The sequence below is a fragment of the Bufo bufo genome, chromosome 1 (genome assembly GCF_905171765.1).
Source record: "Bufo bufo chromosome 1, aBufBuf1.1, whole genome shotgun sequence".
Classification (NCBI taxonomy): Eukaryota; Metazoa; Chordata; class Amphibia; order Anura; family Bufonidae; genus Bufo; species Bufo bufo.
Genome location: NC_053389.1, coordinates 236,322,694 through 236,341,727, shown reverse-complemented (window position 1 = coordinate 236,341,727; position 19,034 = coordinate 236,322,694).

Genomic DNA, 19,034 nt, shown 5'->3' with positions numbered 1-19,034 from the left:
AGCCGCAGCAGGCTCTAATTAAACTAATTATGACCCCACTGTTTAGTCGGTCTGTATTGTTAAAGGGGTTAGCTGAGATGTGCCACCACTTTAAAGGCCTCATTCACACATACGTGGACCACGGTCCATGAAAAAAACCCGGCCTGCTGCCCTGCTGAGTGCACGGCATCATTGGTTGCTATGACGCCATGCGCTGTGCCGCCGCCGCTGTACAGTAATACACTAGTATAGATCATACCAGTGTATTACTGTACAGTGGCACAAAGCACACGGCGTAATAGCAACCAATGACGCCGTGCACTCGTGCACTCACGGACCGTAGTCCGCGTATGTGTGAATGAGGCCTAAGGGGTGAGCGGCGCATGCAATACCATGCAGCCATTAACAATACAAACTGACCGAACAGTTCGGTCAGAATTAATTGAGCCCACTGCAGCTCAAAGGGCTGTGTCACAACTGCACTGTGTTGGTACTATGCTAGACCTTTTTATTTCAGACTTGTATTAGTGCACTCCTGTATGCTAGTTCATGTGTCTCTAGGACAGAGAACAGACAGCCCCTGCGGTCCTTCATATGTCCTCAGGGCTGACTGTGGATGCTTTCTTCCCCCCCTTTTTTTTTGTTGTTGTCCTGCTTAAAAAAAAGCAAGTGTCCTTACATGTGTTTTTATGTGGCTTTTTAATTGAGTTTTTTTGTAGTAATTTATTTTTACCATACTGCTCTATAGAGGAAGTGACATCCAAGTGGGGTAGATTCTTCTATATATGAAAATTTAAACCATGCAAAAAAAAAAAAATTATAATTATTAAATAAATAGCAGCAAGTAGTCAAACACTATTTGAGCAGAAAAAAAAAAAACTTCTAAGCTCTGCTTTCCTAAATTATCTTTGAAGAACTAGAGAGTGAGCAGTCTGGCATATTTGAGGGTATGGCTACACTGGTCACAGTCAGGATCGCAGAGTAGCAGTGATCCAATGGAAATGAATGGGATCGGAGCACAAGTCACCCAAAAATCCAGCAGCACTGGCTCACCGCTCCTGTGTTATCTTTGCCGAAACCAGTGTCACTGCGTAGTTGTACCCTTAGTCTGAATGGCACCAAACTGCCTGCATTGTACGTGAAGGTGTACATAGCATTTAAAAGGGTATTCCCATCTCAAGTGGATATACTATGAATTACTGATATGTAGTAGTCCCATCAACCTTGTGTACGGTCTGCCTTTATATCCGCTTCAATATATGGCAACACTTGCGCATGGCTATCCACTGAAATACATGCTGCTTGCTCAACTCTTTCCTTACCTATTAGAACGCATGCATACAAATGTGTGCCTGCCGAATCACTTGAAGGGGTCTGCAATCTGGAAGATACAGAGCAGAAGGCCACGGAAGCACTACAGAGCACTTTTGTGGCATTTCGGTCTGTGCCTCCGCATCGCAAAAAAATTAAGATTACACTTACCAGTAATCACTTTTCCATGAGCCCATGACAGCACCCTTGAGAGACCGCCTCCATCCAGGACTGGAAACAGGAACTTTCGTGGAGAGCTCTTAAGGAGGGGCCCTGCCCCTATACCACCAGTTAATTGCGAAAACTTGTCCTAGAATACATCTAACACAAACTGTTATATATATATATACACTCACCTAAAGAATTATTAGGAACACCTGTTCTATTTCTCATTAATGCAATTATCTAGTCAACCAATCACATGGCAGTTGCTTCAATGCATTTAGGGGGGTGGTCCTGGTCAAGACAATCTCCTGAACTCCAAACTGAATGTCAGAATGGGAAAGAAAGGCGATTTAAGCAATTTTGAGCGTGGCATGGTTGTTGGTACCAGACAGGCCGGTCTGAGTATTTCACAATCTGCTCAGTTACTGGGATTTTCACGCACAACCATTTCTAGGGTTTACAAAGAATGGTGTGAAAAGGGAAAAACATCCAGTATGCGGCAGTCCTGTGGGCGAAAATGCCTTGTGGATGCTAGAGGTCAGAGGAGAATGGGCCAACTGATTCAAGCTGATAGAAGAGCAACGTTGACTGAAATAGCCACTCGTTACAACCGAAGTATGCAGCAAAGCATTTGTGAAGCCACAACACGCACAACCTTGAGGCGGATGGGCTACAACAGCAGAAGACCCCACCGGGTACCACTCATCTCCACTACAAATAGGAAAAAGAGGCTACAATTTGCACGAGCTCACCAAAATTGGACTGTTGAAGACTGGAAAAATGTTGCCTGGTCTGATGAGTCTCGATTTCTGTTGAGACATTCAAATGGTAGAGTCTGAATTTGGCATAAACAGAATGAGAACATGTATCCATCCTCTGATGGCTACTTCCAGCAGGATAATGCACCATGTCACAAAGCTCGAATCATTTCAAATTGGTTTCTTGAACATGACAATGAGTTCACTGTACTAAAATGGCCCCCACAGTCACCAGATCTCAACCCAATAGAGCATCTTTGGGATGTGGTGGAACGGGAGCTTCGTGCCCTGGATGTGCATCCCTTAAATCTCCATCAACTGCAAGATGCTATCCTATCAATATGGGCCAACATTTCTAAAGAATGCTATCAGCACCTTGTTGAATCAATACCACGTAGAATTAAGGCAGTTCTGAAGGCAAAAGGGGGTCCAACACCGTATTAGTATGGTGTTCCTAATAATTCTTTAGGTGAGTGTGTGTATATATATATATATATATATATATATATATAATTATTTTTTTTGACAGTCTGAAAGGTAGGGTGGGAATAAATCCCGGGTGCTGTCATGGGCTCATAGAAAAGTGATTACTGGTAAGTGTAATCTTAAATTTCCCTTACGCCCATGACAGCACCCTTGAGAGATGACTAGAATAGTAATAGCTTAGGGGGGCTACAGCAAGCTTGAAACAGCGTCTGCATCCAGCCAAGAATATTCATTACATGAGGCCACAGACCCCTTGACAAAGGTCGGTTGTCGACCGAAATGTTGGGACTAATCATATGGCCCTCTATAATATTACAAAGACTGGATAAAGAATGAATACAGAATTATGTAATTGTACATTATATATTAAAAGCATCACTTAAAAAAGAAACGCTGGTGTGCCATAGATTCCTCTATTGATAAATCTAATCTGTAGTCACAGACTTCTAGGTAGCAGCCCTACAAATTTGTTCTAGAGATGCATCAGCCCTCTCTGCCCAAGAGGTAGAAATGGATCTGGTTGAGTGAGCACCAAATCCCAAGGAGGAGTTTCCCCTGCTGAGGAATAGGCTATGGTAATAGCACCCACTATCCATCTAGATAGTGTTCTAGAAGAAGCTTTGAGACCTCTGTTTCTACCCACAAATTGTACAAAAAGTCTAGAGGATTTTCTCCATTGACTAGTGACTTTCAAGTATTTAGACAGGCATCTTTTCACGTCTAGATAATGGAGCCTCTTCTCTTTCTTATTCTTTGGGGACTGACACAAGGATAGAAGAACAATGTCTTGGGTTCTATGAAACAGGGAGACCACTTTAGGTAGAAAGGAAGGATCTGGTTTAATGCGCACTCTATCGTCCAAGATGTTAGTATAAGGAAGACAGGCTGAAAAGGCAGAAATCTCCCCCACGCGCCTGGCAGAGGTAATTGCCACTAGAAACACGGTTTCAAACGACACATTTTTAATAGACAAATCCTGTAGTGGTTCAAAAGGAGGCTCCATCATTCTAGACAAAACTAGATTAAGATCCCACGGGGGAACTGAGGGTCTGATCATAGGTTTAATCCTACTAATTGCTTTAAAGAATCTCCTAATCCAAGGATGATTGGCAATAGGGAAATAAAAAAAAAAGCACTAGGGGCAGAAACTTGCACCTTAACCTCCCTGACGGTATTCCCGAGCGTGACTCGGGGTTAATTTTCGCTGCCAGAAGCGGTAACCCCGAGTCACGCTCGGGGTACATTGCAGAGGGAGCGGCGGGTGTCTTTACCTAATCCCGGCGATCCAGAGAGCTCCGGCGGATGTCTCATCTCTCTTCCTGGTTTCGTCTCTGTGAGCCGCAGCGCCTCACAGAGGCGGAACTGGGCGGGAGATTCAAAAAAAAAAAAAAAACACATTGTATAAAAGTCAAACACACACATAAAGTTAGGTGATACAGTGGAATCCTGTCAGATTACACTATCACCTCAGATTTGACAGATTTGACATCTGATCATTCTACACTGCCCTGGCTGCCCTTTTAACTGTTTTTTCTAAGCAAAAAAAATATATATTTTTTACCATGGCATCAAAGCGTCACTTTAGCATCACCAAAGCGGGTTTGGATCAGATAATTGACAGCGACAGCGACACAGAGCCCCTCGCAGAATTGAGCGACAGCGATAGCGATTCGTGGAAAGATTCGTCATCCGACTCTGACCAGAGAAGTGGCGACAGCGACGAATCTTCACTTGAGCTCAGTGAGGTGCGCTCTTGGTGCCCTATTGATTGCGGTATGGATGCAGTACCACCGCCAAGATTCCCGTTTACAGGATCGCCTGGGATGAAGGTAGACGTTGATCACAATGATCCTTTGGCGTACCTAAAATTATTTCTGACGGATGACGTCATTGAAAAGATTGTCAGCAGATTTTCCAGAACCAGAAAATGGGAACCGGTGAGTAAGGAGGACATATGGAAATTTCTGGGGCTAATACTTCTTCAGGGGGTGGTGGGGAAACCCCTGCAGAAATGGTACTGGACTACCAATAAATTGCTGGCAACCCCATTTTTTGGCACCATCATGTCCGAGTACCGATTTTCCCTCATAATGAAGAATTTGCACTTCACCAACAATGAGGAATTTGACGAAGCCACACATCCAGCGCCAAAACTGAAGAAGATCTGGGAAGTATTCCAAATGATCATAACCAATTTCCAGCAGGCCTATGTGCCAGACAGAGACATTAGCATTGATGAAAGTCTGATGGCTTACAAAGGACGCCTCAGCTGGATTCAATACATAGCATCCAAGAGAGCGCGGTTTGGAATAAAATCCTATATGCTCTGCGAGTCTACAACTGGCTATATATGGAATTCCATCATATACACCGGCAAAGGAACACAATTCAACCCCAGGTATGTGGCTATGGGATGGCAACGTCATCAGTCCTTTCACTGCTTGAACCATTGCTCAATCAGGGGTATTGTGTGACAACAGACAACTTTTACACGTCGCCTGAGCTGTACGAGTTTCTACTAAAAAACAAGACTGACGCATATGGAACCGTTAGGGCCAACCGACGTGGCCTGCCATGTATGTTTTCCAAGAAAAAACTGAAAACAGGAGAAATGGTGGCCTGGCAGAAAGGAAAGATGATGGCAATGCGTTGGCGTGACAAAAAAGACGTGTGCCTAATGAGTACAGTACATAACACCTCCACTACCACGGTCCACACAAGAGGTGGGAAAGATGTCATAAAGCCACAACTTGTGATCGACTATAATAACACCATGGGAGGAGTCGATAGAGCCGATCAGGCGATGACATTCTATCCAGCTATGCGGAAGCAACAAAAAAAATACTACAAAAAAATATTCAGGCATCTCCTGGAACAATGTCTGTGGAATGCCTATATACTGCACAGAGGAAAGAGTGACAAGCCTCTTGTTCACTCTGACTTCATCTGGAAGGTGGCGGAGCAGATTTTTGTGAACTACCAAACGCCATCAGTGGCCGTGAACAGATCTGGACGTCGCGCTGTTGACGTTGTAAACCCAGAGAGGCTGACTGGTCGTCACTTTATGGATTACATCCCGCCAAGCGCAAAAAAGGCAGCACCTACAAGGATGTGTGTAGTTTGCTGCTCAAAGCGAGATGGAAATGGAAAAAAAATCCGAAAGGAAACCAGGTTCCATTGCCCTGATTGTGACGTTGGTCTATGTGCAGTCCCATGTTTCAAAATTTACCACACCCAGGATGTTTACTGAATTTTCTTTTGTTTGACAAATTTCATTATTTATTACATTACTGAATAAAATTATATTATTTATTAGATTATAACTCATGATTTTATTTTTTCGAACTTTATCACATCTGAGAGGTCTACTAGAGTCTTTATTGGTCAGGTTTAAGTAAGTAATTACTAAGAATTGCAGGCCTACAATACATAACACCAAATTTCCATGCAAAAAAATGGTACCGCTTTTGGAACAAAATTCCTGACATAATCATACCGCCAGGGAGGTTAAGTGCGCTAGGTCTTAGGTTCTTATCGAGATCCCTTGGTAAAAAATCTAATATTTTACACATAGAAGAATAACTCAAGGGATCTACTGGGTTTTTAGAGAAGTTTAAGAAAGTCTTCCATATTCTGAGGTAAATGGTAGAGGTTACTTTTTTTTCTACATGATAATAGGGTAGATACAACTTCCTTAGATAGACCTCTGCATTCTAGGATTTCCTTTTCAAATACCAGGCTGTTAGATGAAGGTTTCTCACTTCTGGATGGAAGAGAAGACCCTGAAACAACAGATCCTGCCTGTCCGGAAGAATCCAAGGATCTGTTAGAGAAAGCTTTCTCAACCAGGTGAACCTTGTTCTCCTTGGCCAGAAGGGGCGATCAAAATGATCCTCGTCTGTTCCTGCCTCAGCTTTTGTAAGACTCTCGGAAGAAGCCTCAGCGGAGAGAAGGCATACAGAAGCTGATTCGGCCACGGAAGGAGTCTATTCCTGTCTGAGAATCTTCAGATTTTAGAGAAAAGAATAGGTTGCATTTTTGGTTTTCTCTGCTTGCGAATAGGTCTACTAGTGGATGGCTCCAGAGCTGAATTATCTGGTTGAAGACTTCTTGATCTGGTCCCTCCTTGACAGCTTAGGTAGGATACCACCATGGCATTGTCTGAGAAGATTTTTATTCCCTTTCCTTGTATTATGGGTATGAATTCTCCAAGGCAAATAAAACTGCTCTGAGCTCTCATGTTCTGGGAGTCCTGACTCTCCGTTGAGCTCCATACCCCCTGTGGAACGCCCCACTGACAATAGGCTCCCTACCTGGTCGGACTGGTGTCTGTGGTGATGGTTATCTGCTCCTGTAGATCGCAAGGGAGCTCCTGAGACAGATTTGAAGGATCCAGCCACCAGATTAAGGATTGTATCACCTAATGGGTGAGAGGAAGCAGGGCATCCAATGAGTATAGTGATCCCTGCCACACCTTTAGAATCTGCCATTAAAGTGTTCTGGAGTAAAACTAGGCCCAACTGATTGCGAGTAACGTGGAGGTCATTCTGCCTAATACTGCCATTCCCTGTCTGATGGTTCGATCTTTTGAGGAAACCAGGGACTGCACATCTTCTCTTAATCGGGATATCTTGTGCTGAGGAAGGATACAAGTTTACTGAGGAAGGAAGGAAGGAAGGTTTACTGAGTCCAGAATCAGTCCTAAAAATACACAACTTTGGGAAGGGGTCAGTTTTGACTTTCCCCAGTTTATCTGCCGTCCTAGTTTTGTCAAAATTTGCAATACTTCTTGGATATGAGAGGTTAAAAGGTTTTCTGATTCTGCCATCACTAGATCGTCCAAATAAGGAATAACCAAAATGTCTCTTTCCATTATGTGGGCCATTACCTTTGTAAAGAGTCTGGGGGCCTGAGATCTTCCAAACAGAAGTAGATGATGGATAGATATTTTGGGAAATCTGCATGAATTGGGATGTGGTAATAGGCATCTTTTATATCTATGGTGGTCTTTGAATAGATGTTTTATTGCAGACTGTATAGATTCCATTCAGAATTTTTTGTATCTTAGGAACTGATTTACAGTGCTGCCCATAATTATTCATACCCCTGGCAAATTGACTTAACCCCTTAAGGACTTTTTTGCAAATCTGACCAGTGTCACTGATAACTTTAAAACGCTTTGACTTATCCAGGCCGTTCTGAGATTGTTTTTTCGTCACATATTGTACTTCATGACACTGCTAAAATTGGGTCAAAAAAGTTAATTTTTTTTGCATAAAAAAAATACCATATTTACCAAAAATTTTGAAAAATTAGCAACTTTCAAAGTTTCAGTTTCTCTACTTCTGTAATACATAGTAATACCCCCAAAAATTAGGATGACTTTACATTCCCCATATGTCTACTTCATGTTTGTAGCATTTTGGGAATGATATTTTATTTTTTGGGGATGTTACAAGGCTTAGAAGTTTAGAAGCAAATCTTGAAATTTTTCAGAAATTTACAAAAACCAAATTTTTAGGGACCACTACAGGTCTGAAGTCACTTTGCGAGGCTTACATAATAGAAACTGCCCAAAAAACCCCATTCTATAAACTACACCCCTCAAGGTATTCAAAACTGATTTTACAAACTTCGTTAACCCTTTAGGTGTTGCACAAGAGTTATCGGCAAATGGTGATGAAATTTGAGAATTTCATTTTTTTTTGCCTAATTTTCCATTTTAACTCATTTTTTCCACTAACAAAGCAAGGGTTAACAGCCAAACAAGACTGTATCTTTATTGCCCTGACTCTGCTGTTTACAGAAACACCCCATATGTTGCCGTAAACTACTGTACGGGCACACAGTAGGGCGTAGAGGGAAAGGTGCGCCGTATGGTTTTTGGAAGCCAGATTTTGCTGGACTGGTTTTTTGACACCATGTCCCATTTGAAGCCCCCCTGATGCACCCCTAGAGTAGAAACTCCATAAAAGTGACCCCATCTAAGAAACTACACCCCTCAAGGTATTCAAAACTGATTTTTACAAACTTTGTTAACCCTTTAGGTGTTGCACAAGATTTAATGGTAAATAGAGATATAATTTCAAAATTTCACTTTTTTTGGCAGATTTTCCATTTTAATAATTTTTTTCCAGTTACAAAGCAAGGGTTAACAGCCAAACAAAACTCATTATTTATGGCCCTGATTCTCTAGTTTACAGAAACACCCCATATGTGGTCATAAACCGCTGTACGGGCACACGGCAGGGTGCAGAAGGAAAGGAATGCCATACGGTTTTTGGAAGGCAAAAAAGTGACCCCATTTTGGAAACTACGGGATAGGGTGGCAGTTTTGTTGGTACTAGTTTAGGGTACATATGATTTTTGGTTGCTCTATATTACACTTTTTTGTGCGGCAAGGTAACAAGAAATAGATTTTTTAGCACGTTTTTTTTTTTTGTTATTTACAACATTCATCTGACAGGTTAGATCATGTGGTAATTTTATAGAGCAGGTTGTCACGGACGTGGCGATACCTAATATGTATACAATTTTTTTTATTTATGTAAGTTTTACACAATGATTTCATTTTTAAAACAAAAAAAATGTTTTAGTGTCTCCATAGTCTAAGAGCCATAGTTTTTTCAGTTTTTGGGCGATTATCTTAAGTAGGGTCTCATTTTTTGCGGGATGTGATGACTTTTTGATCGCTTGCTATTACACTTTTTGTGACGTAAGATGACAAAAAATGGCTTTTTTTACACCGTTTTTATTTTTTTACGGTGGTCACCTGAGGGGTTAGGTCATGTGATATTTTTATAGAGCCGGTCGATACGGACGTGTCGATACCTAATATGTATACTTTTTTTTATTTATTTAAGTTTTACACAATGATTTCATTTTTGAAACAAAAAAAAATCATGTTTTAGTGTTTCCATAGTCTAAGAGCCATAGTTTTTTCAGTTTTTGGGCGATTATCTTGGGTAGGGTATGATTTTTGCGGGATGAGATGATTGGTACTATTTTGGCATACATGCGACTTTTTTGATCACTTTTATTACCTTGCGGGGTAATAAACATGACCGTTTTATAGATCAGGTCGTTACGGACGCGGCGATACCTAATATGTGTAGTGTGCGGGGAAATGTAACATGTGTAGTGTGTAGTGTGCGGCGATACCTAATATGTGTAGTGTGAGGGGAAAGTAACATGACCGTTTTATAGATCAGGTCATTACGGACGCGGCGATACCTAATATGTGTAGTGTATTTTTTTATTTATTCAGTGATAAGTGTTTTTTTTAATCTTAACTTTTTTCACTTTTTTTTTACATTTTTTTGACCCAGACCCACTTGGTTCTTGAAGATCCAGTGGGTCTGATGTCTGTATAATACAGTACAGTACAATATATATTGTACTGTACTGTATTTTACTTATAGAGACCGCGGGGGATCAGAATCGGCTAAAAGCGCAGCAAACCGCAGGTCTGAATTGACCTGCGGTTTTCTGCGATTGTCGATACGGGAGGGTCAAATGACCCCCCCTGCGTTGTTACGGCATCCCGTTCCGATTAACCCCCGCGGCGCCGGAATCGCGAATTAAAGCCATGACGTACCGGTACGTCATGGGTCCTTAAGGGGTTAAAGTTACTTTTATTCAACCAGCAAGTAATTGTTTTGATGGGCAATGACATAGGTGTCTCCCAAAAGATAAGACGATGTACAAGAGGCATTATTGTGGGGAAAAAATTTTTTATTCTCAGCTTTTATTTACATTTGAGCAAAAAGTGTCCAGTCCAAAATCATTCATACCCCTTTCAATAATCAATAGAAAAGCCTTTATTGGCTATTACAGCAATCAAACGCTTCCTATAATTGCAGACCAGCTTTTTGCACGTCTCCACAGGTATTTTTGCCCATTCATCTTTAGCAATGAGCTCCAAATCTTTCAGGTTGGAGGGTCTTCTTGCCATCAACATGATCTTTAGCTCCCTCCACAGATTCTCAATTGGATTCAAGTCTGGACTCTGGCTGGGCCACTCCAAAACGTTAATGTTGTTGTCTGCTAACTATTTCTTCACCACTTTTCCTGTGTGTTTTGGGTCATTGTCATGCTGAAATGTCCACTGGTGCCCAAGGCCAAGTTTCTCTGCAGACTGCCTGATGTTGTTGAGAATCCTCATGTATTGCTCTTTTTTTCATTGTGCCGTTTACTGTGATTCGGTTCCCTGGTCCATTGGCTTAAAAACACCCCCAAAGCATTAGGTTCCCACCACCATGTTTGACAGTGGGGATGGTGTTCTTTGGGTTGAAGGCTTCTCCTTTTTTACACCAAATGAAGGAAACATCATTGTGACCAAACAATTCAATTTTTGTGTTTCATCTGACAATAACACAGAAGACCAGAAGTTTTCTTCTTTGTCTTCTGTCCAGATGAGCTTTTTCAAAAGGTCAAAATATTACTTGCTGGTTGAATAAAAGTAACTTTAAGTCAAAATTTGCCTGGGGTATGAATAATTATGGGCAGCACTGTAAATCCCTCAGAATTATAATAATTCTGAATGCTCCTTCTGGTTTGGGTACAAGAAAAAAGGACAAATAAAACCCCCTCCCTTTCTCTGAGTCCGGAACAGGTACTAGAACCTTTTTCTAGGGAAAAAACTTCTTCTTTTAGTGCTAGGTTTCTTGTTGAATTTTGCATAAGATTTGTAATCTTTAATCTTTCCAGTGGGGGAGAAACAAACTGTAGACGAAACCAGTCTTTTATAATACCAAGAATCCACGGGCTTGATGAGATTTTTTTCCCAAGCCTGAGAAGAGAGAGAGTCCCCCCCCCCCCCCCCCACTGGACAGAAACGTCATTGTTGACCACCCTTGGACCCTGAAGTGGACTGAGAATTAAAGAGGAATCCTTTATCCTGTCTTTTGTCTCTATTGATTTTTTTATTTTATTATTTCTATGAAAAAGCTGTTGTCTTTTGGGAGGTCTGGAGACAGGAAACCCCTTTTTGTTATCAGAGGCCTTCTCTAGAAGGTCATTCAAGACTGGTCCAAAGAGATAATCTCCCCGACACGGAATAGAGCAGAGTTTATTCTTTGTACCCGTGTCACCAGACCATCCCTTAAGCCAAATAGCTCTCCTGGCAGAATTAAATAGAGCAGCTGACCTTGCATTTAATTTTAATGCATCCAAGATTAAGTCTACTGCTTTAAGGATGGTGGGGAACACTGCTAGTAATTGGTCTCTGGAGGTTTTATTCTGGATATGGGACTCCGGTTCTTGTAGCCATAAACTTTAAAGGGGTTCTACAGTTTGTCTTAACTGATGATCTATCCTCTGGATAGATTCAGGGCTGTGGAGTCGGTAGATAAATGGTCCGACTCCCACTCCTCAGTTTTTGGAACTTCCGACTCCTCTGTATTTAATATGCAAATGTATTTTATACATTCCTTGAAGGAAAGAAAGGCAACATACATGTCATTACCACAGAACTACTGGCTAGGAAGCCGCTGCCTTTTCCTTTGTGTACTGATCTTCTGCTGAAGATAGGGCAGTGGGGGGATCCAGGAAGGGGCATTTATTGTAGAACCTGATTTCCCTAGTAGAATCCCATAGTAATGTTTAAAGTTTAAGCTAACAATCTGAGTTTACAAGTTTTTATAGCCTTAGCTGAATGACAGCAGTTTTTCAAATGGTTTACAGCTTCAGTCTTGAACTATTGACTATCCATTCCCTTCAGTTATACAAGTGTCTCTAGTCCTGCAAAAAAACATATTTACTTAATCAGTTATCAGTGAGAGGCTAGGTTAACCATGGGCGTTGCGTTCCCTGTAACAGCAGAACACAACACAATGGAAAGTATAAGTATTGCCGCTCCTTAACTGTGCGTTGCGTGCCATATAGTGAAGCATATGAAAAGCATGCTTCATGGTCACTTAACGTGTTCGTTTTGCGGTAACGTGACGCACTGCACGCATTGGCCTTTATTCTTACAGTAGAGAAGTACCGTATTTTTTGCAAAAGTGGGGGAAAAATAGAAGTGCATCTTATGGGGGCAAATGCTGCGACCGTCCGGTGAATAGGCTGAGGGGGAGGAGGGGCTGGGGGCCGGCGTCTGTTTCTGTAATGGCAGCGAGGCCCGGTGCAGTCACTGTATTCTACTACACCGGGCCCCACTCACTGTAGTATACGGTAATCATATCTAACTTGTGGGTATTGTTAAAGTATTCCAATCATCTTAAATCTAGCGCTGTACTACTTACTACTAACTTCTTGGCAGTCAGGAGGCCGGGTGGGCGCTCGTAGCGTAGCTCACTACGTCACGCGCCTGCTCCGCCCACTTTATGAATGAAGCAGGCACCGGGCCCCGCTGCCATTACAGAAACAGATGCCGGCCCCCATTCAATACACAGGGACACTTATGGGGGGGGGGGGGGATCTGTGGAGGACACAAGATAATATGCTATATACACTGCTCAAAAAAATAAAGGGAACACAAAAATTTCACATGCTAGATCTGAATTAATTAAATATTCTTCTGAAATACTTTGTTCTTTACATAGTTGAATGTGCTGACAACAAAATCACACAAAAATTATAAAATGGAAATCAAATTTTTCAACCCATGGAGGTCTGGATTTGGAGTCAAAATGAGGCTCAGTAGTGTGTGTGGCCTCCACGTGCCTGTATGACCTCCCTACAATGCCTGTGCATGCTCCTGATGAGGTGGCAGACGGTCTCCTGAGGGATCTCCTCCCAGACCTGGACTAAAGCATCTGCCAACTCCTGGACAGTCTGTGGTGCAACGTGACGTTGGTGGATAGAGCGAGACATGATGTCCCAGATGTGCTCAATTGGATTCAGGTCTGGGGAATGGGCGGGCCAGTCCATATCATCAATGCCTTCATCTTGCAGGAACTGCTGACACACTCCAGCCACATGAGGTCTAGCATTGTCTTGCATTAGGAGGAACCCAGGGCCAACTGCACCAGCATATGGTCTCACAAGGGGTCTGAGGATCTCATCTCGGTACCTAATGGCAGTCAGGCTACCTCTGGCGAGCACATGGAGGGCTGTGCGGCCCTCCAAAGAAATGCCACCCCACACCATTACTGACCCAATGCCAAACCGGTCATGCTGGAGGATGTTGCAGGCAGCAGAACGTTCTCCACGGCGTCTCAAGACTGTCGCATGTGCTCAGTGTGAACCTGCTTTCATCTGTGAAGAGCACAGGGCGCCAGTGGCGAATTTGCCAATCTTGGTGTAATCTGGCAAATGCCAAACATCCTGCACAGTGTTGGGCTGTAAGCACAACCCCCACCTGTGGACGTCGGGCCCTCATGGAGTCTGTTTCTGACCGTTTGAGCAGACATGCACATTTGTGGCCTGCTGGAGGTCATTTTGCAGGGCTCTGGCAGTGCTCCTCCTGTTCCTCCTTGCACAAAGGCGGAGGTAGCGGTCCTGCTGCTGGGTTGTTGCCCTCCTACGGCCTCCTCCACATCTCCTGATGTACTGGCCTGTCTCCTGGTAGCGCCTCCATGCTCTGGACACTACGCTGACAGACACAGCAAACCTTCTTGCCACAGCTTGCATTGATGTGCCATCCTGGATAAGCTGCACTACCTGAGCAACTTGTGTGGGTTGTAGACTGTCTCATGCTACCACTAGCGTGAAAGCACCGCCAGCATTCAAAAGTGACCAAAACATCAGCCAGGAAGTATAGGAACTGAGAAGTGGTCTGTGGTCACCACCTGCAGAACCACTCCTTTATTGGGGGTGTCTTGCTAATTGCCTATAATTTCCACCTGTTGTCTATCCCATTTGCACAACAGCTTGTGAAATTGATTGTCACTCAGTGTTGCTTCCTAAGTGGACAGTTTGATTTCACAGAAGTGTGATTGACTTGGAGTTACATTGTGTTTAAGTGTTCCCTTTATTTTTTTGAGCAGTGTATATTATATATATATCTATCATCCACAGATGCCCCCACAATGATCCCCCATAACAGTGCCACCCACAGACCACCATTAGTTCAAAACCCACCAAAAGCACACCTTTTGGTTCAAAATATTTTTTTTCTTATTTTCCTCCTCAAAAACCTAGGTGCGTCTTATAGGGCAAAAAAAAGACTAATTAATTATAACTTTGTGAATTGGGACATTTAAACTTGCTTTTTTTTTTTATTCCAATTTAAATCTAGGATTCGGAGTCTGTTCATTTTTTGCCAACTCCAGGTACCCAAAATTGCCTCCGACTCAGACTCCTCGACTCCACACAGCCCTGGATTATCAGCATCTGACCGGCGGGGGTCCAACACCCAGGACCACCGCCGATCAGCTGTTTGAGAAGGCAGTGCCGCAGCCTTCTCACTGTTTACCGCTGGCCCAGTGACATCACAACTAGTATCAACTGGCCTGGGTGTGGCTAAGCTCCGTTCACTTGAATGGAGCAAAACTTTAATGATCTGGCAGTAGAAGTAGTGGCAATATTCGGTTTAAATGCCTGGGTAGAGGCCGCCCATACTTTAAGGTAAACTTCTGCTCATCTATCCATAGGATCTTTTAAAAGGTGCCAAGATTTTCAAATGGCAGAGAAGATTTTTTTTGGAGATCTTACTGATGGGATAGGGCTCCTAAATTGGATGCCCCCAGCAGGAGGACTCAGCCCCAAAGGGGTATTTTCTTTTCACATTTTTGGGAATTACAGACCGGTAGCCCAGGCCCAACCACAGGTTTACTGACTGGAGCTCACAGCATCACCAATCACACTGAGACAGAGTTTGGGTCCACAAAAACCCACAGTCGGGTCAGAACACGTCTGTTGTATACTTATGGTCTTCTAGTTTCCACCTCTCCACAAACTGGACATAGCAGCCACATTAGATCAGTGAACTGAGTCACTGTACTTCCATTCTCCCAATAGGTAAGGCATGAGATGAGAATGACCCTTTACTACAGTAAAAAGTGGAGTCATCCCTGGAACTAAAGTAAATGTGGAGCACAGCAGAACGAGAAACAAACTTGACGGCCGCCTCCCAGGGATTAATGCACATTATAATAGTCACCAGAAGTCGTTTATTACGTTACAATAAATAGGAGCGTTACAGTTAATGACAAAATAAAATGACGACATCCCACAGAACAAACTCCTATAAAATCCTACAAACGCAGTTTAGAAACAGTGGTCATTGTAAGGTTGTAGTTCATTGTGTCGACACGTGGCCACTACAACATATGAAGACAGACAAAAAAAAAAAAAATTAAAAATTTATAATAAAAAGCACAAATGTACAAAATGTGCACGTTCTATACAAAAATAGTTCAAATACATTCCAAGTAAACAGAGTTCGGTTATCTCCTTTCACGCTGGAGGGAGGAGTGCGAGACACAGCAAAGCGCAGAGCAGGGGAGGGGCGCAGAATACAAGATATGTCAATTACAGTCACCCTACAATGTATCACCCACACCAGTCATTTCATTAATCTCAACAGATCGCGAGAGTCTTCACATTAGTTGTAGCTGGATGATGCCAAGAACAACGGCAGAGTGGCTTCCCCCAGAGCTGGGCGGAGAGCATTAATGGGACGCTTGGTTAATAACACAAATTATTCCTACACTACCGATCAGCAATTAACCCCCCTTCCCGCCACAAATCTAGAAGGGCACCCCCTTCCCCCATGACTCCTGCAGCTGTCAATATGAACAGGTGAGTTTTTTTGTTTTTACACGAATCAGGCTGATAAGGAGCACTTAAAAGTCTGAGGGTAAAAGCTCATGCACACGAACGTTTTTTTTTCTGCTTCCGTTCCGTTTTTTTTTTTTCGGACCTTATGCGGAGCCATTCACTTCAATGGATCCGTATAAACAACGGAAGGTACTCAGTGTGCCTTCCGTTTCCATTCCGTAAAAAAGTAGTAGTGCATGTCCTATTATTGACCAGAAATCTCGGTCCGAGGCCCCATTCAAGTCAATGGGTCCGCAAAAATATACAGAACGCACACAGAACACATCCATATGTCATCCATATTTCGCAGATCCATACTGTAGAAATGCTATGCCCAGCCCATATTGCTCATGTGTTTGGTGATTAATAAGTTACTGTTTCCGATCCGCAAAAAACAGATTGCATACGGAAACCATACGGATATGTTTTGTGGAATAACGGAATGGAAGAGGACTTAATCAGAGAGAAAAAAAAAACACAACAACTCAGATACGGAACAGAGCTGTGAAAAACAGACCGCAAAGCAACAACGGTCGTGTGCATGAAATATACGGAAATCTTGGCCCCGACAGGTCATGCGACGGTGCAGCAATAGAAATGAATGGGGTCGTAGAGTGACTAACGAGCTTCTACCACCTCATTCATTTCTATGGCTGCACAGCGATCCTTGCTCACAGAAACAAGCATCAGCCAAAATTGCTGTGTAGCCCCAACCTTCCGTTAAATTTATCTTTATACTAGATCCCACCCACCTTGCTTGAAGCTCCTCCTACTAGACAGGAAGACATTTTATTTCACTGCTGATTTAGTTCCTTTCAGTTTAAAAATGTCCTTGCTCTAATGTAAATCAGCTGGCCCTCCATGTAGTGACTGCCTGCAAAGCATGGAGACAGAAGAGTGCAGCGGCTGGAGTCTACCTCACGCTCCAAGAGAATACAGAAAGAAAAAACCAAAAGTGGCCCACATGCCAAGACTTCACCAGTGGTACACCAATAAGTATTGTGGCTAAATTGGGGGGCCAGCTACAAAAAAAAATAAAAAATAATAATCTTAGTACAAGCTCCTAGGCAGAGAACAAAACAAATAATGGAGCGCACAAAGTACAGGTAAAAAGGTATAGTATTTTATTAATCACAAAATATAAAAAGACAAATGTCACATTAAAAGGAAAGGTAGCAGAGAGAATTAAAGTAGTACCAGGGAGCGAAATCACATACATTCCCTTACATGGAGAACCTAGGAACTGCTGCATGGAACTCGCCCAAAATACTGTGCACAAACCAGGAAGGCGCTACCCCGACGCGCGTTTCGGTGTGCCTTTGTCCGGGTCTGCACAGTATTTTGGGCGAGTTCCATGCAGCAGTTCCTAGGTTCTCCAGGTAAGGGAATGTATGCGATTTCGCTCCCTGGTACTACTTTAATTCTGTTTCCCCATTTAACCAATCCCAATTTGTTACTATGGGTACCTGACATTTCCCATTGCTGCATTATATATGGGACATACCCGCATACATTTTCTTTTTAAGACTTTAAATCTAGGACTATATTAGTCTGTACTGCCAGGATGGTGAGTTTCTCTGCTACCTTTCCTTTTAATGTGACATTTGTCTTTTATATTTTGTGATTAATAAAAAATACTATACCTTTTACCTGTACTTTGTGAGCTCCATTATTTGTTTAAGTCTTGTTCTCATGCTCTAAGACAGGCATCCTCAAACTGCGGCCCTCCAGCTGTTGCAAAACTACAACTCCCAGCATGCCCGAACAGCCTACAGATCAGCCTGAAGCAGGGCATTGTGGGAGATGTAGTTCTACAACCGCTGGAGGGCTGGAGTCACTGATCATAGCGGTGTCCTAATGTAGCAAAGCAAATAGAGAGCCAACAGGCAAGTAAATATCAACCGACTCCAAGGCCTAATGTACTGAAGGCAGCTGCAAATGTATTTTAAGGCCTCATGCACACAACCGTATTTGTATTTTTTCGTCTGTGTCTGATCAGCATTTTTTTCAAATTGCACAAGCACCCATTCATTTAGGAGTCTGCAAAAAAAAAAAAAAAAAAAAGTTATGTCATCGGTCTGCATCCGTGCCGCAAGATATAGAACCTGTCCTATTCTTATCCATTTGCAGGCAAGAAAAATGAAAATTTTATTTTTTTATATAACAGTGTCCGCTTCCGTATTATGACACAGACCGCATCCGTATTATGCAGATCCACAAAATGGACATGGGGCCCAAGAAGAAGCTCTCAGGCAGTTGTACCCATTGCAGTGAGGTAGGCGCAGACTCCCAGCTGCAGTTCAGGAGTCCTACTATCTCAGACCTAACAAGCCAATACCTGTATAGACCCCTACAAGGCAGACGGACAATCTGGCAGGGTTGTGGTGCCTTCTTGAAATGTTGTGCCCCAACTTGATGCACTTAAAGACTAGCCCTCCCATGAGCCGAGGAAGGGCTGGTACATATTACATGTACTGTCTGCTCGGTATGTAATCTTTCCGTCCCCTTCCACAAAAATCAGGGAACCCAAATCTAACTATGTATATTAGAAGGTTTGAACGCTACTCAGCTCCTACATGCATGAAAGGACAAAAGGTACAAGGCCCCTGCAGCGCACAGGTCAGACAACGC